We start from the raw sequence: 6,000 nt of genomic DNA, 5'->3' as shown, positions 1-6,000 counted from the left end.
GTCACATTATTTATTATTTTTGATGCGACCTATTATAATTTATTGTTATTGCTTCGTCGTAAACAGTACCGAGGAGTCAATAGTGTGCTAACGATTAGCAACACCAGCCATCCTAATAAATAATTCAAGCTTACTCGACAAATTCACCCACTTTTTCTTTCTTATGTAAATTTTTAGATTTATTTAACTGTCTTTTATGCATATTGTTTCTAATCAGATTTCATGAAGTACTGATACCATTTCGACGGCGCGATGCTCACCTGCAGTCGCATTGAGGTCACTACATAGCTTGGATTGGAAACTGGTATCACATTTAGTAGGTTACAGAAATACCACTCTCTACCGCACTCGTACCGGGCCTGCTGCTTCTCGTACCGTCAGTCTAATGCAGTGAAGTGTGCTTGCTGCATGGTGCTTTTCTTCTAACGCAGTTCCACACGTGCTGAGTGAGTGTTTTGGATATATGCATCCGGTACCAGAGGTAAGTACAAATAACTAAATTGTAAGTAGTACCTTCGCTCTTCTATTTGTAAAAATAAAGTACTATTTATACTGACCTGATAACCATATCCGAGTACTTCTATTTTGCCGCCAAAGTGATCTGGTTTCACATTATCTTTTGATCCGTTCTGCCAAGATGAAATATTTACAATAGACCATTCATTATTTCATGGTTAACGGAGAAGTCTATTCATGTTGTCTGCAAAGACATACGTGTTTCATAACATAAGGAAACGGTTTTGTTTTTTTAATTTCACTATTATATATTATTTATAATGATTGTCACCACCGGAAATGTAAACGAGTTTGACAATTTTTTACAAAATTTTGGAAAATTCCCATCCAAAAGTTCAATATCTGAGATAACTTTGTCTAAACAATTAGAACTCCGCGCTTAACATTAACGGCATTTTGTCGAGTTTACGGTCACAGCAAAATCGATTCTAAGTTAACTAAAGTTTTTGGGCTCTATTTTAAATTTAGTTCTGTTGTAGAATTTTATGAAAATATTTACTCATTATTTTTTGGAATGCAGGGACCAAGTGTATTATGATCCAGCCCGACCGGTTTGAAAGTCGATTCAACGGAAGACGTCACTTAATTTCTGAAAATTTACTTTCCAAATTCGAAGTTTTACAGCAATAAAATCATAAACTATTAGGGTCAGGTTAAAAAAAAAGATAAATAAATTTACAGAGCTCACTTAAGCTGCATTACTTGACTTAAGGTTGTTGCTACGCCGCAGATTAAGGGGGATTCTAATTTACTGTTTTTTTCAAAGTCATGAAACACTTTCAAACGGTCTTTATAACGTCTCTTGTTGATCTCCGAATTTCATTTTATTCGTCGCTTTGTCCGTTAAATGAAGTACGTGTTCAAAGCATACTATACAGTTAAATATATTAATGTCAATTATTTCGCGTTAAAAACGAACGCGATTGTTTATTTTTGTTTATTTTTGGCGTTGTTAATTCAATATTATATTTGTCCAGAGGTATCTCATTTGATTCAAACTGTTTACCGTCAGAACAGCAGGATCCCATATGGTGTCGAAAAAATTCCAATAAAAATTTAATTAGGCTTCTAATATTAAATAATTACGGGAAATTTATCAGCACAGAAATTATGATATTTAAACATTCGGTATATTTGCCGTTAATTTTTAATTAGTCTTAATCGTGATTAATAGTGTGTGTAGTGTCCCAGATTTTCTTTGAGAGATAATATTGCCCTTATTATCGATAAGTAAGTAGTGGAAGCTAAGTTTAATAAGAAATTTAAATACAATCAATGATATATTGTACAATCTAAGGTCATCTGCAACATAGCACAAGTACTTTTTGTTTAGAAAGTCATTTTTAATTTAATTTCACATTTATTTGGCAAAAATTTAGAGATTCGTCAGTCACAATACTCCCCTTATGAAAATAAAAATGATAAAAGAAGAAATTCTGATGGAAAACAAAAAAAAAGTTAAGGACTAAACCAAAGAATTTAGTATTTGGCTTGAAAAAGGCGCATCATATTGAAAAGCCAAAAGTGGCAAAAAAGTGAAAAAGTATACAGGGTGAGTGGGTTCCCGATATCTCATAAATTATTATTAGAAATGAAAAAAAAGCCAAGGACTGGAGTCTTAAGGATCTTTATAAATGTTACACACTATTGTATTTATATGTATTATACACTGAAATTATTTTCAACTACACAGAGTGTTCTGTATTCAAGGCGTAACACACAACTTACTTTTCTTAATGGAATACTCTGTATATTTTTCGGTATTCTGATTAACCTCTCCTTAGGTTTTATTAGCAAAATTAAATGCGACATTGTCAAGTTGTTCCAATTTTCTTGAAATTATTTTAGTATTGGAAGGATTCACAAGAAAATCGCAATAGGAATATTTTTAAAATTTGTCTTATAACATTTTGTGCGGAGATAAATAAAGATATGCTCTTTATTGCAGTATAAATAAAATTGAATTTTAAATACAGAGTTTTTATAATGTTTTAAAAAGTACAACAATTTTGAATACAGTTAATGATTATATATAATATTTAGTATCATGTGGACTACTACTTTTTCTATAATGTAGGACTAGTACTTTTTGTTTAGAATATCATTTTTAATTTCACTTCACATACATTTCACAAAAAATTAGAGAGTTGTCAGTCTCAATACTCCCCTTATAAAAGTGAAAATGATAAAAGAAGAAATTCTGTAGAAAAACAAAAAAAAGTTCACGACTAAACCAAAGAATTTAAAATTTGGCTTGAAACAGGCACATTATATTTTAAAGCCAAAAGTGGCAAAAAAGTGAAAAAATATACAGGGTGAGTGGGCTCCCCGATATCTCATAAATTATTATTATTAGAAATGAAAAAAGTCAAGGACTGGAATCTTATGGATCTTTATAAATGTTACACACTATTGTATTTATATGTATTATACACTAAAATTATTTTCAACTACACAGAGTGTTCTGTATTTAAGGCGTAACACACAACTTACTTTTCTTAATGGAATGCTCTATATATTTTTCGGTATTCTGATTAACCTCTCCTTAGATTTTATTAGCAAAATTAAGTGCGACGTTGTCAAGTTGTTCCAATTTTCTTGAAATTCTTTTAGTATGGGAAGGGTTCACAAGAAAATCACAAAAGGATTATTTTTAAAATTTGTCTTATAACATTTTGTGCGGTGATAAATAAAGATATGGTCTTTATTGCGGTATAAATAAAGTTGAATTTTAAATACAGAGTTATAATGTTTTAAAAAGTATAACAATTTTAATTGCAGTTAATGATTATATATAATATTTAGTATCATGTGGACTACTACTTTTTCTGTAATGTAGGACGAGTACTTTTTGTTAAGAATATAATTTTTTTTTCATTTCACATTCATTTCACAAAAAATTAGAGAGTCGTCAGTCACAATACTCCCCTTATGAAAGTGAAAATGATAAAAGAAGAAACTCAGAAGAAAAACAAGAAAATTAATGATAACACAAAAGAGTTTAAAATTTGGCTTGATAATGGCACATCATATTTTAAAGTCAAAAGTAGGGCAAAAATGGGAAAGTATACAGGGTGAGTCGCCTTTCGATATGTCATTAATTATTATTAGAAATGGAAAAAGTCAAGGACTGGAGTAGTAGGGATCTTGATGTTAAACACTACTATATTTATATGTATTGTACACTAAAATTATTTTCAACTATACAGAGTGTTCTGTTTTTAGAACGTAATCCACAATTTACTTTTTTTTTTAATGAAGTACTCTATATATTTTTAGACATTCTAATTAACCTCTATTTAGGTTTGACAAGCGAAGTTAATTTTTGTTATTCCGATGCGATATTGCCAGGTTGTTTCCATTTTCTTAAAATTTTTTAGTATTGGAAATGTTCACAAGAAAATCACAATATGGTTATTCTTAAAATTTCTCTTCTAATATTTTATGCAGAGATAAATAAAGGATGCTTTTTGTTGTTCTATAAATAAAACTGAATTTTAACACACAGAGTGTTTATAACGTTTTAAAAATTATTACAATTTTAAATACAATTAATTATGATATATAATATTTAGGGTCATGTGGACTACTATTTTTTTCTGCAAGCTAGCACAAGTATTTTTTGTTAAGAATATCATTTTTAATTTCAGTTCACATTAATTTCACAAAAAATTAGAGTCGTCAGACACAATACTTCCCTTATGAAAGTGAAAATGATAAAAGAAGAAACTCAAAAGAAAAACAAGAAAATTAATGATAACACCAAAGAGTTTAAAATTTGGCTTGATAATGGCACATCATATTTTAAAGTAAAAAGTAGGAAAAAAATGGAAAAATATACAGGGTGAGTCACCCTTCGATGTGTCATTTATTATTATTAGAAATGGAAAAAACGTCAAGGACTGGAGTAGTAGGGATCTTTATGTTATACACTATTGTATTTATATGTATTCTACACTCAAATTATTTTCAATTATACAGAGTGTTCTATTTTTAAAACGTAATCCACATTTTACTTTTTTTTTAATGAAGAACTCTATATATTTTTAGATGTTCTAATTAGCCTCGTCTTAGGTTTTATAAGCGAAGTTAATTTTTGTAATTCCGATGCGATATTGCCAGGTTGTTTCAATTTTCTTAAAATTTTTTAGTATTGGAAAGGTTCACAAGAAAATCACAACAGGGTTATTCTTAAAATTTGTATTATAATATTTTATGCAAAGATAAATAAAGGATGCTTTTTGTTGTTCTATAAATAAAAGTGAATTTTAACATACAGGTGTTTATAATGTTTTAAAAATTATTACAATTTTAAATACAATTTATTAATGATGACATATAATATTTAGGGTAATGTGGACTACTATTTTTATTTGGAAGATAGTACAAGTACTTTTTGTTAAGAATATCATTTAGTAGCTGCCAAGATAAAACTGATTTTGGCAAATGGACATACCCTCTAAGAATAGAGAGGGTGGGTGGGCGGGGCTAGTAGCTGCCAAGATAAGAGTGATTTTGGCAAATGAGATACCTTCGAAGAAAAGAGAGGGTGGGTGGGCGGGGCTAGTAGCTTCTCTTAGAGGATGTCTCATTTGCCAAAATCAATCTTATCTTATCAGCGACTAGCCCCGCCCACCCACCCTCTCTTTTCTTAGAAGGTATCTCATTTGCCAAAATCAGTTTTATCTTACCAGGTACTAGCCCCACCCACGCACACTGTCTTCTCTTAGAGGGTATCTCATTTGCCAAAATCACTCTTGTCATGGCAGCTACTAGCCTCGCCCGCCCACCTTCTCTTTTCTTAGAGGGTATGTCCTTTGCCAAAATCAGTTTTATCTTAGCAGGTACCAGCCCCGCCCACCCACCCTCTCTTTTCTTAGAAGGTATGTCATTTGCCAAGATCAGTTTTATCTTGGCAGCTACTAGCCCCGCCCACCCACCCACCTCGTTTTTTCTTAGAGGCTATCTCATTTGTCAAAATCAGTCTTATCTTGGCAGCTACTAGCCCCACCTTCCCACCCTCTCTTTTCTGATTTTGGCAGATGAGATATCGTCCAAGAGAAGAGAGGGTGGGTGGGTGGGGCTAGTATCTGCTAAGGTAAAGCTGATTTTGGAAAATGACATACCATCTAAGAAAAGAGAGGGTGGGTGGGCGGGGCTAGTAGCTTCTCTTAGAGGATGTCTCATTTGCCAAAATCAGTCTTATCTTATCAGCTACTAGCCCCGCCCACCCACCGTCTCTTTTCTTAGAAGGTATCTCATTTGCCAAAATCAGTTTTATCTAACCAGGTACTATTTGGTGTTATCATTAATTGTCTTGTTTTTCTTCTGAGTTTCTTCTTTTATCATTTTCACTTTCATAAGGGGAGTATTGTGACTGACGACTCTCTAATTTTTGACTTGATAATGGCACATCATATTTTAAAGTCAAAAGCAAGAAAAAAATGGAAAAGTATACAGGGTGAGTCGCCCTTCGATTTGTCA

The 6,000-nt window shown here is 31.7% G+C and overlaps 1 protein-coding gene across 1 annotated transcript in view; it reads left to right on the top strand.

Moving 5' to 3' along the window:
• Positions 1–321: 321 nt before the first annotated feature.
• Positions 322–6,000, top strand: part of LOC135137772 (uncharacterized) — a 58,472-nt gene continuing 52,793 nt past the window's right edge. The window contains exon 1 of the mRNA XM_064067509.1: positions 322–481. The gene's annotated coding sequence lies outside the window, so the exon portion shown is untranslated. The remainder of the gene's footprint in view (positions 482–6,000) is intronic.

This window comes from Zophobas morio, unplaced genomic scaffold, assembly GCF_036711695.1.
Source record: "Zophobas morio isolate AGI-343-1 ecotype UQ-CSIRO unplaced genomic scaffold, CSIRO_AGI_Zmor_V1 ptg000004l, whole genome shotgun sequence".
Classification (NCBI taxonomy): Eukaryota; Metazoa; Arthropoda; class Insecta; order Coleoptera; family Tenebrionidae; genus Zophobas; species Zophobas morio.
This window is presented reverse-complemented; position numbering and strand designations above follow the sequence as displayed.